Source organism: Manacus candei, unplaced genomic scaffold (genome assembly GCF_025592945.1).
Source record: "Manacus candei isolate 608988 ecotype Guabito, Panama unplaced genomic scaffold, ASM2559294v1 h1tg000005l, whole genome shotgun sequence".
Classification (NCBI taxonomy): domain Eukaryota; kingdom Metazoa; phylum Chordata; class Aves; order Passeriformes; family Pipridae; genus Manacus; species Manacus candei.
In genome coordinates, this window is record NW_026138053.1 from 12,229,805 (window position 1) to 12,249,000 (window position 19,196).

The following is a 19,196-nucleotide window of genomic DNA, read 5'->3' on the forward strand; positions in this document are numbered from 1 at the left end:
ATTACTTGTATCTTTTCATCCCTGGTAAACTTCTCTGTGCCTGGCTTTTCAGAAGTCCCCCAAGTCCTCCACCAAACACCTTAGGTGATGATACTACTGTAATGTAGGGCTGACCACACTGTAGAGGTTGTCAGCCTTTCAATGGTGCTCTCTTCCCAGGGCTGATTTTCCCATTTGGCATGCTGCTCCCCACTTCTCCCTGCTCCTGCTCCTCTCCCCTGCCCAAGGGCTTTGCTCTGGGTGCAAGAACCCTTCTGCTGCACGTTGAATTCCTGGTGTTCAAGACACAAGGCTTTTGCTGTGTTGTTCTTTAAAGTGCTAATTTGGTTTTACTAATATATTTTCAATGGTTGGGATTAGCAGAGCTTGTAAGAACATATCAGACCTGTCAGGTTTACAAGTCCACTCGCCACCTCCACCCCCTTACATATATTTTTAAATAGCTAATTAGGAGATAATGCCAGTGGAACAAAATACTGTCACAAGATAATGATCTCACACCGGTATAGAAATGGTAAGTGGAAATGTTTATTTTCAAAGGGAAGAAACACTGATCATGTGCCTAATCCTATATTCTTAAACAAGTAAAATTCCTGTAGATTTCAGTAGAGCCTGAGGTGACAACATCCTATTACTGTGGTAGTATTTCTGGATACCAAACGGCCATAAGTGATGCAGTCATTTTCTCCAAATGATACTGGTGCAGTATTGGAACAGATGTTTCCCTTACCTTTATTAGCCTGTTGTATCTTCTAACTTGGAAGACAAATTTTGCATGTGCTTCATTGCATCAGCTTAGATGATTTTTTTTTTTTTAAGATGTGCTTTAGGAAGCAGTGAGCTGTGGGTTGGATGAAGTTATGCTTATTTTTAACTTTCTGACAGTTCATAATGGTGATACACAAGTCTGGCTTTCTACTGGCAGGCTCCCTTTGGTACACTAAGGATCCTCTCTGTTTAAATCAAAGATGGCCTTTCTCTGTCTTTCCAAATTTTGGAAACAAGGGTTGTCTTAAATTCACCTTTCAGGAATAAACCACCTTATCTTTCTGGTGGGGTGAAGGGCTTCTCACATACAAGTTCATTAGCTCTTCTGGCATAACTGCTCCTGTTCCTCAGTAATAGATTGCAGACAATTTGGGGCAGCTTTACCTCTCACTCAGGCTCATTCTTGTGTTTGTATTCCCACTAGCAGTACTGGTGGGGACTGCACTGTGCAAATCCTTCCCCAGATCAACTGCCAGGGAGCCTCTCTCTCTGCTATGAGGCAGCAGTAATGGGATGGCTACACTCGCCTTTACTGCCTCCCCCCAGAGAAGCCTTCTTTCTACTGCGGCTCTGGACTCACTTTGGATGCCAGGTTGTCTTACAGACAGGTGAATACTGCACTGGAAATTGGAGGCAGCTACAGAGCTGCTTTCAGAGAAAAGCCTGACAATGAAAGCATTAAGGTTTATCCTGGTCAGAATTAACTTGCTTAAGTTGTCAGTGCTTCACCATGGAATGGTGGCCAGTGGTTTTTAGAAATTACTGCTGCTTTCACAATTAATGAAGATTCATCCTTCCATTGGATCATATCTAACCTGCTGTAATTGTTCTGATTTTTATTTTTTACCTTGTTCGCCAGTTCATGTCTAAATACAAGAAGATGTTTATATTGCATACATTCAGCTTTAATTGGCCCTTAAAAGAAGGTGTTGATTAGAATCTTCTCAACATCAACAGCTCGCTCGCACAACATTCTCTAATTACTGTTTATTAATTTAGTTCAAGTGGCATAGTTGAAAGCCCTGCTCAGATGGGAGAAGTAAATTGTCACTGGTATTGAATATGTAAATTATGTGCCATGTAAGTTTCCATGAAGAATGTTTAAAGTTAAATGTTACGCACATAAAGTCTTCCAGTTTCATCTAACCCAGCCATATGACAGCTTTGCAAAAAGTGTCATGAAAATTTACCAGCCCTGACAAAAAAAGTACTTGCCTATCCTTTACTTTTTCTATTAACATAATCATGATGATAATAATAATTTATTTGCCCGTCAAAAAAAAAGTAATCATTCATGCTGGCTGGCTGGAGATTTGCAAGGCTGCCAACTGAATTTGAACTACATGTTGCTGTAGTAAAGACATTCAGCAGCCTGGGTTTCTTGCCCTAGTGCAGTAACCCTCCCTTCTCTTTAATTAGCTTATAAAGTCAGAATTTCTTAAACAAAGTACTCATTAAACATTGCCTCGTTACATTACTTTAAAATGCAATTAAAAGTTTTAAGAGTGTTGTGGAGTTTGTGTGCCATTGTCAGTGTCCATGTCACTCACTATGAGTTTCCACCCACTCACACAGATCAGAGGCCTCCCGTTAAATATAGATGGCAATTCTTAGTGTTTGTGTATAGGCTAGGCATAAAACAATATCCTGATGAGGATGACCTAAATGCACCTTATACCTCTAGGAATAAGAGAGGAATGGAGGGGAAGATATTCTGGAGGAAGGAGGAGCCTGGAGTATTCGTTATCCTTCCACCTCTGCAGTTCTCTCTCTGTGACCCTTTGTGTGGGAGTAGCTGCGCATTGCTGGTGAGTGTGCTGCTTCCAAGTCTTCCCAGATGAAGCTGCATGAGAATACCACACAGTTATTCTATTATGCATCTGAAACAATGAGACCAGACATGGTGTTAAAAGAGAAAGAAAAATATCCACCGCCTGAATGCTGCCTGGGCCTTCACCCAGTCCTCACACTCTTGCTGGCTGCTGTTATCATGAATGGCACTAATCAGTTCCAGGAAATCTCTACAACAAGCATTATGTCACACATGGTTACATCATTCCCTCTAACCTCTAGGGCTTCCTGTTGACATCTTTGGAGCTCTTCTACTACCAACTGGTATTAGAAGAAACACCAAGCGGTATTTTAATGCATTTCTGTCTGCCAAAAAGAATCCAAATGTTTCCCTTTTGCAGGTTTCACCTGCTGATTCTCTTCTTTGCTCCTTAAAACAGGCAAACTTTAGTGGGCCTGCTCAAAGTCTTGCCAGATGTTTGCATAAAGGATGGTGAGAACATGTGAAAGGTTTTTTGAGACAGAAGGGGCTAATGCCTCTGCAGAATTTATTTACTCTTAATGTCTACCAAATTGCTAATCTAGCCTGTCAGTTGTGTAACTTCTGTTATAAATTCCACCCCAGGAAGCTGTTTCTGTTTCTTTCTTAATTCTTTCCTATTAGATGTCACTTTCCAGTATGGACTATGTTTTACCCATCGTTGATTTTAAGCATCGTGCTGCTTGGCATTCCCCTCTCCCCTTGCAGGACCATCTCCACAGGTACGTAGGAGCCATTTCTCTCCTGGAACAGACAGTGACACCCCATCAGCTTCTCCTTGCAACCCCCACTTATCCAGCGCTCAGCTGAAAGAAGCAGGGCTCCAAGTCTTTCCAGATCTAACGTGCAAATTTTTCCTTCTTGAAACCGCTATGCTCCTTGGTTTGGGTCTTTTTTTTATTCTTATTATTTGTCTGGTTTATACATTCCTTTCATTCTAACAATTTTATTTTTGTGGCTGTTTCTGTGTTTGTTCGCTGCTGCTGTAGGTATCAACAACATGATTAAATTCTACCTCTGACTGTTGCAACATAAGCGCTCTGCCTTCATTATCTGCAGTGCCTAAACCTATTTGATCTCTAATAAGTTCACCTGCAAGTGTGTCTCATTTGCATGATGAGGCTAACTGGTGCAGCCTGGGTGCATATTGGTCTGTGATTTCAGTTTCTCTTCGATCAGATGCATCAAACAGAAGGAACTATTAGAATTGCCAGCAACTGTATTTTTTTGTGTTAATCATGCCAGAATACTGGGAGTCCCAGGCAGCCTTATGAGGCTGGAGAAATCCAATGATAAAAGGCATGGGAGAGCTTCTGCTGTCAGATCACATACAAAACAGCACTGTGCTGGGATAGTTGTTCTGGTTTGATGGCACACGGTGTTAAGATCACACCCAGCTCCTGACCTGGCTATTCAGTAGCCTCCTTTGCTGAGCTGCATGTCCTGTTGGCCCCAAGTCTGTGAGGGGGTTGTGCCACACAGCAAGGACCTCTCCCTTGGTCCATCAGGCTCAGAGCTGGAGGTGTCCTTCAGCCTCTCTGAGGGTCTCTGCCTGACTGCTCCCAGCTCACATTCAGTCTCACTAGTCCTGCACTTAGACCTAGCTGACATTTATTTGGCAGTACTGCCAAGGACTTTACTGCCCAAAGAGTGTAGGGACAGAAAATGTGTTTTCTTACACCAAGCTTTTAGGAACCTGAACCTTTCTTTACGTCTGAAATGGAAACAGCAGACTTCAAAGCTAAATATAAGTAGAGAACAGCAGTTTAGTAATTGTGAGATTCATAGCAATAGTGCTGAAAAAGTGTCAAGTTGCCTATTTCTGTTCTAGATCAAGCTCAGGATGGGCCTGCAGGTTTTTCAGTATTCTGCATGATTATAAGAAATGTGATTTGCCCCATTTCAGCATTCCCTTACTTCGCTGATTTCAGAATTCAGCTTCTTACATTGTGTTTTCATTTGAGACAACTTTTAATTGAGCTGAATGACCTCTGAGAAAATTGAAATGTCTCTCATTGATCCAAATGGGTCCTAGACTGAGTTCGCATTTCATACACAAAACCAACTGTTTTCTTTTGCTCTTGGGCTTGCACAGAAGCTAAAAAACTAAACCAAGCAGAACCAAACAAAAGAACTCTGAGGATCTCATCAACAGTATTTGCTTTGCACATGAACAGTAATTCTTCACTAGCACATACTTCCAAGAATTTTTTTAAATGTCATTCATGCATCATGTGCCCTAACAGACAATAGTTGTTCCAGAAAAGCTGTTGCTTTCTATTAGGTCAATGATCGGTGAACTAAACATTTTCTACTTAGGCCTTCATATGATAAAAGCCTAAGAGCTTTGAAGGAGCCATTACAGACTATTGCCTAGAAGAAATATCCATTTGAAAATTCAGCAATTATATACTTCTATAATAGTGTGTAAAAGGAGCTCTGGACCCATTATGGGTTATTGAGTAAATAATGTATTTTTAAAAGTGTCTAAGTAATTTATATGATAGCCTGTATTGGCAGCAAAGAGTGATTGTAGACTAAACATTCTGTCTTTCTTTTTTTTAAAAATCTCATTTAAATCCCTAAATAGCAATTAAAAAAAGAAATCACTGATGCAGTTTCAGTATTTCTATAGTAGTCAATAGCTAATGGCTCTGACTTCACTGCATTGAGGCTGCCATTTTGTGCTGAGCCAGTTTCCTCTGGTCTGACTTACTTTTTTTGTCTTGATTGTTTAAGACAGGACGTTTCATTATCAAATATAATATAGAAGTGTCCAGAGGCCTTCTGGAGGTCAGACTCACAGTCATCAGACCTACCCATAATCAGGAACAGCCACTATCCAAAAGAGTGACAAGCTCAGAGAGAGAAGACAGGAAGCTGTCAGTCCCCATTTTGAGGAAAAAATGAGGCTTGGAGAGAGGAAATATGTTGTCTGAGATCATGCAGGGGACAAAGAACCTCTGTCTCCCAAGACCAAGTTTAGTTTCCCTGCTTTATGTTCGGACTTTCCATGGAGAGGCACAGTCTGATCTCTTTGCTGCGGATCCTCAGTGCTAACACAAACTGCTCCTGTATCAGGTGACCACAATAGTCTTGCTGCAGACCAGGGCACTCAGCACTTTCAGGCACAGACCCTGGTCAACACAGATAGGAAAATATTGCAGCTCAAAACATTTATATTGCAGCAACAATGTGCTATGAAACAGACGTGCTGGAAAACAAACTTGTTTTCTGCTGTTAAGTGTGGAATAAGCTTTCCTTAGTCCTCCTCTATATTTATCATACTGCTTCCTGTCATAGCAGGGGTAGTCACCTCTGATAATTTTCTGTCAAAAATTATAAGAATAAGTTGAAACAATTGTTTTTTAAGAAAGACTGCATCTTGAGCTGCACTGAATTTTGGAGATTATCTTGAGATCCCCAAACACCTGTTAGACCAAGCAGCCTTCAGTGCCCCAGGGTCAGTACTGTACTTATGTACTACATGTACATTACAATATTGCAGTGGGCCTGGCTTGAGGGAACAAAAGTAAAACAATTTTCTGCCTGTGGTGATGCTCCACCTTAACTCTTTTGGATGGTACTCCCTGGCATAAATTTGAGACAAAGTCACTTAATCTAGTGTTCTGGAACCTCCAGGTCCAGACCTGTGTTCTAACTCACTTTGTACATGAAACACCATAACAGTCAGCAGGAAGAAGGCATCTGTTTTCCATGACTGCCAGGAGTTCTGCTTTCCCTTTTTAGAGGCTACATAATGCCTACCCCTGCATATGCATGTTCAGAGCATATCGTGTGCTTCCCATAGCTAGCTGTGCTCTTCAGTCACACCTCCAGAACATCACCTTTAGACCTGAATTTGAATGCATCTGTTTAATTTCTCATTGTTTAGGAAAAGTGGTTCTGATGCAATGAATGAAAATGTGGCATTTGAGCTCCCCCCTGGGAAATGATAAGAGGTAAGTCCCTGTAGTGAGGCTGATGGCACATGAAAGTTTATTTTTCACGTGTTTGGAAAGACACACAGAAGAAAAGAAATACAAGGGTACCAATGAGCACATAGTTCAGAATACAAAAAAGAAAGAGAGTGACTTAATGTAGAAGGTAGGTAGGTAAGGTAGTAGGAAAAAGGTGAAGTTAAAAAAGGAAATAGTGAACGAATCATAACAGAAACAGAAATAAACAGAAGAAACAAGATGAAAAGCATAAATACATTTAAGTTGTATTTGAGCAAAACATAATGTCTAAGAAAGCAATCGGTCTCTCTCATGGCTAGACTGTATTTGTCACTTAGGAAAGGACAGTTATCTGTTGGGATAATTGACTGAGTGGTGATAAAGTACCTATCACTGAAGTAATTCTATGACAGAGAAATCAAAAATCAGGGGAATACTGTCAGGTGTTGGATGATCCCCTCCAGCTCTATTTTCTATGAACTCAGCATCTCAAAGTGTATGAGTGGGAGCAGAACCTCAGATGTGTGTTTTTGGGAAACCTATTTCTGGCCTGGTCACCTCCTTGCTGAAATTCTCTAAGATCTCAAAGAGTAAACAAGGCACGTATTTGGAGATGAAGTCTATGAGGAAAATGAATACATAGGGGGAAAAAAAAAGAAAAGGAACTGGTTGATCTGCAGACAACATTTTCTTCTGACCTATGGACCCAATGCCAAAACCCTTACATTATCTTCCTCATACTGAAGAGCCCCATCCTGCAACAAATACATGGTTTGGCTTAGATACAACCCCAAAGCCCTCACAACTTGAGATAAAAGATCCCAGGCTCTTTCTTCCAAGAACAGAGTTATTAATTGATCCACTGTGCTTCAACTCTAAATAATTCTGTTCTCCATTTCAAGGACAATTCCTCCTAATTTCAGCCAAAATCATTCTTCATTTCCTTGCCTAACTTCTCATGAATGGTGTGTGATGAGAGGACACAGGTATGAAGTGGTCTGGGACTATTTCAGACTGGTGATTATTTCTACGCAAACCACCAGTTACCCTTGCACTACAAAAATAAGTGCAAACCAGGCTTTTAAAAGCAAAGTCTGGAGAGGCATCACATTGAGGTGAAAAAAAACTTCACTCTCCTTTCATATTGAGTTTCTCAGGGCTTGCCAAGAGGATCTAGCAAAGCTGAGTGTGCTAATGTCAGTGGTCCTCCCTTGAAGGCAGGAGACTTGGATTGCTCCAGTGCATATATACATATACAGCATAGGAAGGCACGGGCCTTTAAAGTGACCACTCCTTCCCCGTGCAAATCTGCCCTGTGTTCTTTTTTTACACTCTGGGCCACCAAGTACGATGCTCGTAACTGGAGGAAACTTTTTTTTCCCTGACAGTACTTTGGAGACATTAGATTCATTACTTGAGGGTGTGTATGGGATTCTGGAAGTACAATTTATGTCTGCTATGCTGTGAGATCTTTGGTATGATATTGACTCACTCATTGGCACCTGGGAGAGGTTTGGGGAATTCAGCATGCTTTCAACAATCCAGTTTGAGAGATTAAACAGAATTACAGCTCACTCAGGTTTGTCCTAATTTTATTAGATTTTCAACATTTCTAATTGCATAAACATATGCAGCCAAGTATACAGATGGGGACTGGGATGATGTACAAGGACACTCAGGCTCTATAGTCAGCTAATTGGTGGACTAAATAATAGGGCACTTGGAAAGATTGGTATTTTTTTCAGAACATTTCAGGGTAAAATCCTGTTCCCATTTAAACTGAGGCGATCAAGATAGGAAAGATTTTAGCCATAGATTTTGCTGAAACTGGAGAAAGAGATGAGAGGAACTATCTGATGCAGAAAATATCCAGGATGAAGGTTGTTGTTTTGGGCAAGATTCACTACTTGTTTGTCTTGGAAATAGGGAAAAGATAGAATGTCTCAAAAGCATAGAACTGGCCTGATCAATATGGTAACATCAGAAGGTTTTTGATCAGGGCTAAACAAAAGACAAACAATGGTTAACCATTTCAGATATTACCAGGGCAAATGAGAAGTCATTTTGTGTGAACATTGTTATTGTTAGCAAATGCCAAACTGTAATGTTGTCAGCAATATTTTATGCTTTGTTTTAGAAAATAAATCTGGTTTTGCTATGGATAGGAGATCTCTTGGGCCCCAAGTTAAAGTATGCTATGGCTATTCTTGGTCAAATGGTACCAGCTGAGGTACTGGCATGGCTGTTTATGAGGGTACTTTCACATGAAATAAGATTGCTGTCCATATTTGTTAAGGGAATAGTGCTGTTGACTTATTTTCTACAATCAAGACAAAAAGAGGGGTGGGAGGGAAAAGTCTACACTCAGGTTTTTGCTCTTGGATATCCTTTATCTCTGATAAAGTATGTTTTCACTATGAAATTCATTCTGAATGAAGGGGCATTCAGGTATCTTCACTTCCAGCAGACAGGACACAACTCTCAGACCGAATTAGGCCCATTTGGATAGGTTTTTAAAATCTCCATGGGTAACAAACAGAGAAGACTTTTTCCCTCACAGTGGCCTGGACTGAACACTTGGTGGGTAAGTAAAATTTTACTTTTTTTCCTGTGAAAAGTAGAATAAACCAAACAAGTTGGTCACATATTTCGACCTATACTTGTCAACAAAGGCTTACAGTCCTCTAAAAAGTCAGGATATTTAGTAAAGAGATCATGAAATATTTTCTAGAAAACAAACAAACAAAAAACGAAGAGGGATTTAGTAATGTTAGGATGTAGTTTTCTGCTAATGACTTTATTTTCTTCTTCTTCCTGTTTAGGCAGTAACATGCGAACTCTGACCACATCACTGGTGTGAAATTGCTGATTAACCTTTTGACTCTGACAATTGGGACTTCTCTCAACACCAACTGGTAATGCAAAAGACCATTAGTAGTTAATATTGGGACATCCCAGCTCCAAATGTCAAAAGGTTAATGAAAAATCAAGTATCTTGCTTTTACTGGGGAACTTGGAAACCTTCCCCCCCAAACATTTCATTTTTTGTGATAAATAAGCCAGATTGCTTGAGCTGAGAAAGACGGGTGTTTTGCTAATGTGTACAGCTGTTAATTGAAAAAGATTTTGTTATGCTTGTTCTTCTGGACGTAGATAAAAGAGAGATTTGCTGGCGAACTTAGTTGGTCTTGAACACCCCTTTGTCCAAATACACTACTTAATAATAACGCTTTGTTCTTTCTGTAACAGCCATGGAGGGATTTTGAGTGGAATACTCATTTTCTTTAAGTCATATCTGCCAGTAATCATTCCTGGCTTAAGACCAGCTGCCATTTACGTGTTTTATGAAAATATAACACCAGTTTTACACTCAAAACTATTCTCTTTTTAGGTAAAAGCTTCAGCACAAGCTGGTTCCCCATATCTACCATAAATGCTATTTATCACAGATTTTGGTCTTTAAAACAGAAAGCTAATGTTAAAATATTTTGATTACCCTTTCCTTACCGCTATCATTCACACACCATCTTTTCTAATTATGGTATTAGGACATTTACATAACCGGGAAAAGGGTCCTTTAACTACATTTCTATTATGTTTGGCACTTCTTTGAAAGGATATTATATTCATGTGCATTAGAGATTGCTTATAAAAGATCAAGACAATAATAGCAGATCAGACGATAAAGGTTCCCTTTTCTCCTCCCAGACAGGCTGTCTCTGACAGAAGAATACAGTTCATCAAAAGTGTCTGCAGGTTGTCAAACTCAGTGAGATTTGGGGACACTCAGAGGCTGTCATGGCCAACAAGAAGATTTTCTGTAGGGTTCTGCCATCATTCACCCTCAGGAAATAATCACTCACTACATTCTGCGTGCTCTCATGATAGAGCTCTATTTGAGAGAAAAGAGCCATTTTATCAAAGGACAATATATCCCTTCTCTTGGTCCATGCAGCTTCCATTATCAGACCATAATAAATCATATTTATGTTCTCAGTTAATAAGACTGATTACAATGCAGGTTACAGGCATGGGAAAAGCAAAGCAGGTGAAAAGATGTTTTAATGAAAATATGATAAGCAAACAGCTTCTTGTGAACATTTCAGGCTGTTATTTGTAATGATCACAGGCAATTTTTGATACATCTTCTTTAGCAATGGTTTAAGCTGCATAAATTGGCTTGCCACTTTATAAGTTGAAATAGGAAGAATCCCAGTGTCCTTCTTATGTTGTCTAGAATCATTATATATATTATAAGCATAAAATGAGTTTAATGTATGTGCTTTGAAAAGAAGAGGAAAACAGAAAATCAGGGAAGACTGATTTTAATGCTGCTCAGAATGATTTTGAAATTTTCTACTCATCTTTGTTACTAACTGTGCATTTTCCATGAAATTTAGGAATGACATGTACTGCTTTCATCTCCTTAAAATTAATATACTGCGCTCTCTGTTTTTCTCAGTTTCTTCAAAGTTCTTTTTAGAGCACTATGCAAAGAAAGAGAAAGAAATTCTCCACTCTGTGTGTGAACACATCTGCTATTAATGCTGAGGGGAGTTAAGTGTCCGCTTCTACAGGAGAATTCACCCCAGTGTTCTATACTGAAAGGTACCCTGTTAAAACAGTGCAAGCATGTTTAACTCTGGCACATGTGATGCATTCAACGGCCAACTTCCATAGAATTTTTTTAAGTGATTAAGGCTTTTTTTGTTAGGACAAACATTCTGACATGATTTCAGCATATAAATGTATGAAGGGAAGTGGCTGATGGACTGTCTTTCTTACTCTCTTCTTTTGAAAAGACTTATTTTGTTATTATGTTAAGCATTGTACTTTCAGGATGAAGTTAGAATTTTAAGGAATAATTTCATCCTACTGATACATAATTTTGACCAAGTCTCTGAAATTTTACAGTGCTTGCAGAACAGTGGTGACAAAGACTTCTTAGTGTTGGGTGTCTGTGGGACCTATTCTAGTCTGTTATTTCCCTAAAATCACTCTTCAGTAAATTTTAAAGCTTTGTATTTGGTTTGGTCCTGGAGACTGACCACGAAATTCCCTTAACACTTTCAGGACACTTCAAAAGAGCAGTGCCCACATAAGAAACAGCAAACTGCTCTTCAGAGGCAATATCCTGATATGACAACAGATGTAGATAATGTACTTCATGATGGAACTGCTTGATACAGAGGGAAACATGTTGTAACTGCCTTCACCATGAAAGGGGTTTAAAAATGCTGCCTGCCAACTCCACAAAAACCAGAGCTGCTATTTCGGTTAAAGGCCAGTGGATTGTATTTTTCACGTCAGTTTTCACTAACCTCAAACATCACTGTTATGACAGACTGTCATCCAACCAAACCAGCACTCTGGTGCCATTCAAGCAAGCAGGAAGAAAGCAAACACAAGGAAACTTAAAAGTCCAATTAGTAAGTGGAGGGTGCATGTGAGTGAACTACTTTTGTGTAACAATACTGATTACTGAAAATGAAACACTTAAAAGAAAATAAACAAAAAGCAGTGCTTTCTGAGCCAGTAGTGTTTTCTTGGCTGGCAATTTCTCTTTGTTCTGTTTCATGACACCAGGCTCAATGGTAGAAGGGGTGTTCTGGGCCAGATGTCAATCACAATGTCTGACATAAACAAAAATAGCTAAAAAGGCATGCCAGCATCTTCCTTTTGTTTTCCCATTAGCTCCATTTTTCTTTTCATAGGCTGACAAAAAATTACTGCCTCATAGTGAATTCAGTAATGTCACTATATATCTAATATCTAGGAGACCTTTTGTTTTAGCTTTACTGGGCTTAACCACAAAAGACACTTGACATTGACAAAGAATCTGTCAAACATACAATGATCAGTGCAATGAAACCTCTCATGACAGAAGGGCACTATTCTGCCTTCCCCTTGCCTCCAGCAGCAGCCTGTCTGAGCAAAATATGCTGGAGCACATGTAGCAGCTGAACCATTACAGAGCAGGCCAGAAGCTGAGATGTGTCTTGTTTAAATTGTCATAGCATATTAGTATAATTAAAACCGCCAAAAGAGTAGAAAAGATAGATGGAAATGTTACATTACTTGTTTCTAGAGATTAACCTCCAGCCAGAACTGAAATAAAGAGACACGTTTTGGATTTCTTAGAGCCCTGATAAGGAAGAAAACAAGCCTGAGAGTACGTCTCTGGAAGTGTGAGACATGAAGTCATAGTTCCTATATTTACCCAAAAAAAGCAGAAATAGTGTTTCAGACAGACACTGTTTCCTCTGTGATTACAGCTCCCATTGTGGCTGTGCCCTGCAAAGCAGTTGTATCATCTCTCAGCTAACTCCTTTCCACTCTCCTTTGCCTTTGTGCCCACAGGGTCTTGACAAGCCTTGGGCCTGCTGATGAGCTGGTGTCACCACTCTCCACCCCTCCCCATCTGCGTGGTGCTCCAGGTGCCCAGCCCTGAAGCAGCGCCCCGTGTCCTGGCTGGTGGCTGCAGAGGCCATGCCCATCGGCTGTGGTCAGGAAGTCATCCTGCACAGGTTTCATCCCCTGGGCATGCTGGTGCCTGGGGAAGAGAAACAAACACCTACTGGTAGACCAGCCCTAAGACTGCTCTAGAATCAAGCTTCCTTGTGCACAAGAGAGCCAGATAGGGAGCGGGGAAGACTTAGATTGCTTCACCTAAGCTGTTTCTGCTTCACATTGCAGAGGAAGATGTTTGAACAATGGCTTCAGTTTGAAATCTGACCTTTCAAATGCCAAGCTCTATGCTTGTTTCTGTGTTGAGTGTATAGATAAAAACATATGGCTTTCTAAAACTGACCCTGAAAATTATGTTCTCTTCACTGATGAGATGTTTTACTTACCATGCATTGTTACCTTTCATAACTACTCAGGACAAACTTATGACCCAAATTTATAATTATGCTCTGAATTATATCTGGTGGTGAGAAAGTGGTGTAAAACCTTCCATTCATCTGTTCAAATGTAGAGGTTGGAACCTAATTTATCCAGAAGCTGGGGAGGACCTGAACTGGCTCTAGCAGTTCTGAAAGACCAAAAAAGCAACAGAACTTTCCTCTAACAAAACTGGTACATTCAAGGAGAAGCTGCAGGAATCAGGTAGGTCTCATGTTCATTTCTTATGGTATTAATGAACTTCACAGCCTTGCCCCATTTGCTGATTTGCTTTAAGTAGAGAGACATTAAATGTGAGCCTTAAATTTTCCTGTATTTCCTAAATTTGAATCTGTTAATGACTTCTCCATATAGGGTTTCTCTTAAATTTCTGTCAGGGCCCATAAATGTGCATAACTTGTAGAAAACCATGTTATCTGCATTTAGCGTTGGCTTTTGGAACCCTCACCGCCAGGTCACCTCACCACTGCATCTCACCTCACATGCATTTCTGTGTAGTGCCAGGAGAAGAACAGAAAATAGCTATGAAGTAAAAGCAGATTCTGCTCTCATTAAAGGCAATGAAAACTATGCTTTTACTTCTACTTACTCATATAATAGCAGGGAAAAATGAAGTGGAAACAAGCACAACAAAACACCTCTGCCAGCTATCTACAAGCTCACCGAGGCTTCCACTAATGAGGCGCTCTGGCATTTTGAGAAAGACAGGTTCTTCCAGAAACGGAAAAAGTATGCCAAGTTCTTCCTTCGGCTCTGAAAGGCTAGTGAAAGAATAACAAATTGTATTTCAAAAACGGGATGGCAGTCAAACTTTTAATGCTGTCTGTGCTATTAAATACCTACAGATGCCCCTGTAGTTTCCTGTCAATTAAATGCTTTTACGTATATGTTTGGCAGATTATTAAATATTGATTCTTATATACCTTACCTAATTATCCACTGTATTTACAGGTTCATCTAAGGTTCATCATGACCATAACATTCTTGAGAAAGTTAATAATTTCAAATCACAATAACAGAGTAATTTCCAGGTCAGATTTTCTAGAAGACAACTCAATACCATGGACAATAACATAGTCTATTAAACAGAACAGTACAGTTTGTGGAAAAGATAATAGTCCAGATCATGAGATAGCACCAGATTTCACATTATGATTTCCAGATGTCTTTAGGAGCTTAATGCATACAGCATTGGTTCAAGACTAATCTGCATGGCAGAAAGGCAAGTTGTTCCAATTTTCTCCTCACTGAGGCTGTGTGGAAAAACTGCAGAGGATAGGCTGGGGTAGTTTGGCCATGCTTTAGTATGAATATTCACCGCATTGCCAGCTGCTCCTGGAGTGCACAGTGGTATGTTGTGCAGAACAGGTTTGGACAGCACTGTGCCTGGGTCTTTCTGATAGGTGCCATCAGAGCTGGCTCTACACGTTGGCCAAGCAGGCAACTATTTAGGGCAGCAAAGCGATTGTGGCTTCATCTGTGTTTCCAGAGTGCTGGAGAAGCAGGAGGGCATTTTGCTGCTAGTTTGGAGAGAGGAGTTTGCCTGAACAACAGGGGAAAGTCCCACCTAGCGATGACCACATTCTCATCCAGTTGCAGAAAGCTGGCAAATCTGCCCCTGACCATCAGCTACCCACCTCAGCAGCCCTTTCCCTGCGTGCTTGCCTCCACATGGACAGAACAGGCCTCCCTGTCCTGGCACCAGCCCTAATCATTGGAAGCACCAATGTTCCCTTTTGCTTACAACGCTGTAAAGACCGGAGTTCCAGCAGCCTGTCACAACTGTCAGGCTTCTGTGACAACCTGGTTGTATTCTTCTAAGCAGTGTGTGTTGATTCACTGGAGAGAGAGAGAGGGTGGACTTTGCCAAACTGAGACATCATTTACTCAAAGATCCTGGAGTGAGTGTCTTCACAACAGGAAGGCAGCTTCCCTGCTCTTTCTAGGGTGCAGCTTTGGAAGTTCCCCGAATGTCCACTGTAAAACAATGCATTGCATCAGTTCCCTGAACCAGGGACTTGGTCAAGTCCACAGTATAGTAGTGTTGAGTGAGACATGAAATTCTCCCTCCTGGCAGCCTGGGGGAATTATAGCACTTTACAGGGCAGCCCACTATCCTGCTGTGCCCAGAGGGGCCACAGATGTCCAGGTGTTTCTGGTGGATCTGTATGTGTCCATAAACATAGAACAGTATTTTTGCTGTTACATTCCTGCTGGAGAGTACTTTACTGGTACAGGTAGGTGGGCTGGATAACAATACAAGGATCTGCCAGGACATTGAACCAAGCCTGTCTGAGTTCAAGAAGCGTTCGGACAACGCTCTCAGGCACATGGTGTGATTCTTGGGGTGTCCTGTGTAGAAGGAAGTTGGACACAATGATTCTCATGGATCCGTTCCAACTCAGCATATTCTATGATTCTATGATTTGCTTTTCAATTTCAGCACTGTCAGGCTGGGAAGTGAAAAAGAGCTCTGCAAACAGAACAAGCACCTGATGTTACACTGCAATGCAAAAAAAAAAAAAAAGGCTCAAGGCTACTTTTTCTCCATGGAAATCTGCGCAAAAACTGTCAGTTTGGGACTTCATAAGTTTCTCTCTGGAGTCAAAAATTCAGCATAAGTGCACAAAAGAGTGTGAGGAAAGAACATTTTGGCTCCTTCAGTGCTATGCACAAAACCTCTCAGGGTTTCAGTGAGGATTTCAGCATCTCTTGCAGTCTTCAAATGTTTTGCTGTGCAAGGATGTGCTTATACATAATTTTGTAATTGAAATGGCATGTTTACTGTTCTATTTCATGCTTGATTGTGTTTTTTAAACACCTTTACTCATGCTGTTAGAAGTGGGATTATAATTAAAATGTCCTGTTGAACACCTTGTTCAGTTCAATGAAGGCATAATAGAAGTATAAATACTTGTTCTCATTGACTCTGTGATGTCAGCAAAACAAACACAGTAAATCACAGATGATCACAGAATATTCTGAGTTGGAAGGGACCCACAAGGATCTTTGAGTCCTGCTCTTTGAATGGTTCATACAGGGATCAAACCCACAACCTTGAAGTCATGCTCTAACCAACTGAGCTAACCTCAAGGTCAAATGTCATAAAACAAATCTCTTTTTTGCCAAAGCATCCATGGGATTCGTGGGAAGAGGAAACAGAATCCGTGACTGGGCAAAGAGGGGACCTCTCCTTTGGTAAAAGGAAATATTTTGAGATGTTATCTGTGATACAAATGTGTTAACTAAGGCATGGAATGATTGATTGATTAATTGATTGATTTAGCCAGTTATGAGAAAAAAATCAGAGTGGAATTTGTTCCTTTTACTCACAGTCCCTTGGTCTAGAGACTAGGCAGTACTTTTTCCTGCACTAGCCATTAAGGAATGCTGCGTCTGTTTGTGAAGTGTTAAGGAGTAACTTATATTTCTTATTATTCCCATTTTCTTAAAATCTGTACAGATACCCAGACTTCATTTCTTTATGCTGGAGTAGAATGAAGTCCAAATGTTTCTAAGTCACTGTCCAGTGGTTTCAGAACTTTTGCATAGCAATAGTAATTTCATTTTCTTCATGTTTTCTCTTGTAGTCTAAGTTACCACTGATGATAAAATGTCAAACCATTCTGGCAGGCACTTGTTCAGTCTTAAGGAGCTTTAAATTACTTCACAGCTTGAGATTCCAGGTAAGAAGGGATGTTCCAAGATTTAGCCTAATTGATGCTTCTTGGGCAATTTACTCAGATATCTTGGCTCAGTTTCCTCCTCTGAAAATTGGGGAGAAGAATGTCTGTGTTCCTTGTGCTCTTTGATGTAACAGTATTTTTAATATACTAAATACTAGGCTCTACACTGCACAAAACCCATGAGGTTTTAGGTTTATGTCTTTTCACTGGCTGAAAGAGGGCTCTCAAAACCAATCCCAGGATGTGTAATACTTCTGTGCCAGAGCAAGACTTGCCAGTCAATAGCTGCCTTACAGGGAAAGCCCACATGATCTTTATGAAGCAGGCAAATAAGCAGACCCAAAGGGTGTGGAAACTGCCTTCTGTGCCCAGTTTCAGTTCCAGCTACTTCAAGCTCAGCAGAAATTGGGCAGGCAAATGGTTCTCAAGATTTGGTCTTTTGAATGAAAGCAGTGAGGAAGTGGCAAAGTAGGAGGGTTTTTTCCCTGGGATAAGAGAGGCAGATGGGTACATAGGGCAGTCCAGCCCAAACCAGAGAAAGATTCAGAAGCAGGAATAAGGCTACAGAACATGCAGGACAAACTGGACAAGAACGTTGTCAAGTGGGATGGCAACAAAACTTAGTGTATTTCTTTGAATGTCTCATTATATGTACAGGTGCAGCTCTACACACCCACACACGTTGCATTTATTTCAGTGTGATCATATAAATACCTGCAGGTGCGACACTGAAGAGATACCCATGCTGAGGCATGAATATGGAGTTCCACATCTGTATTTACTGCCTGGTTCGCACAATGAGCTAGTGCAGTCAGTGGGTTCTCTTTCCACCTCCCACATGCACTTTAGAACTAAAACTGAAGAAAATTCCATCCTGGTAACTACATTTAACAGGAAGTCATGGCATAGAACTAAAATATGTGATGGGGAAGGTGTATGAAGCAGTCATCATTACTTCTCTTTGTTGCACAAGTATATAAAAAATTAGGAACTAATTTCAGATAAAAATGGCCACATCAGTTTAATGTGTGGTAATAAATCCACAAAGTTGGAATCTAATGTGTCTTTTGAGGCACCTAAAACTTCAGTTGGCCTTCAGTACAGTGACTGGTTTCTCTCCTCTGGCACACAGAGAGATGGTTCCCTGTCTATAATACTGTCAGATAGTCCATAACACATGGGGTGCAAATCGTGGCTGCTGCAGAAACCATGGTTGTGCATTCACCAACTCGCTTACACATAAAAAGGTCTCAGTCATGGCATTGCACTCATGCAGCTGGTTTCATTAAACAATAATCTGATGCTAACTACTTGACTACAAATGCCCTCCTCCCAGTGTCAAAAATGTAAAACAGCTAAAGGATATAAACTGGGGGCAACATTTTGCATGTAATTGCTGCCTGCAGAGAATCAAGGTTGTCAAAGTTTCTTACTTTTTATGAGGCCTTTATTGATAACTTTCGTTTCCGAAAGAGAAAAATAAAGCTACCAAAGTTCCTTTGAACATTTCAGCAGAATTTCGTGGCATTAGCTGTGAAAGTAATGGTGTGACATTCCTAGTAAGGATAGGAACTGTGTTCTAGGAGTCCATGCTGCTTACTTTGTGGAAACTATCTCAGATGCTTTGGGATTATTTAGCAGTAACTTCTTTTTACACCATGATTTCACAGGGATTTTCTCTGTTATCTTCTTGTCGGCATATTCCTTTGAAGATCTAGGGAGAAAATGTGGCACTTGAGTATTCAGTGAAACCTAGTTTGCATCTCCATCTAGCTAAAGACAGAGAATCAGTTCTCCTGCAATACAAAATGTGGAGGAACCATAGTGCCCAAAATTCAGAAAAATTTTAGGTAGTGTTGTCCAGGCAAAGGAATAATGAGAATATGGTCAATGAAGATTTCACAGGAAGCAAAGGAGAAAAGAAAGGACAAATTTTTGTTTCTGATCTGAATGTCACTGCTTTGCCCAGAGGGACCACGGCTGCCATCCATGGTTCACAATAGTGAATGTACTCTGGGCAGTGACACAGAGAAAGGGACCAGAATC

At 40.5% G+C, this 19,196-nt stretch overlaps 1 long non-coding RNA gene across 5 annotated transcripts in view; it reads left to right on the forward strand.

Annotated features, from left to right (window-relative positions):
* The window catches only part of LOC127480295 (uncharacterized), a 68,319-nt gene that overhangs the window by 29,402 nt on the left and 19,721 nt on the right, over positions 1–19,196 (forward strand). The window contains exons 4-10 of one of the 5 annotated variants that reach the window (XR_007907828.1): positions 2,453–2,576; positions 3,224–3,321; positions 6,495–6,561; positions 9,381–9,473; positions 11,021–11,166; positions 13,538–13,668; positions 17,055–17,150. This is a non-coding gene — a long non-coding RNA (uncharacterized LOC127480295). Of the gene's footprint in view, positions 1–2,452; positions 2,577–3,223; positions 3,322–6,494; positions 6,562–9,022; positions 9,143–9,380; positions 9,474–11,020; positions 11,167–11,631; positions 11,988–13,537; positions 13,669–17,054; positions 17,151–19,196 lie in introns of all 5 variants that reach the window. The other 4 variants (XR_007907829.1, XR_007907827.1, XR_007907825.1 and 1 more) reach the window with 4 other exon arrangements.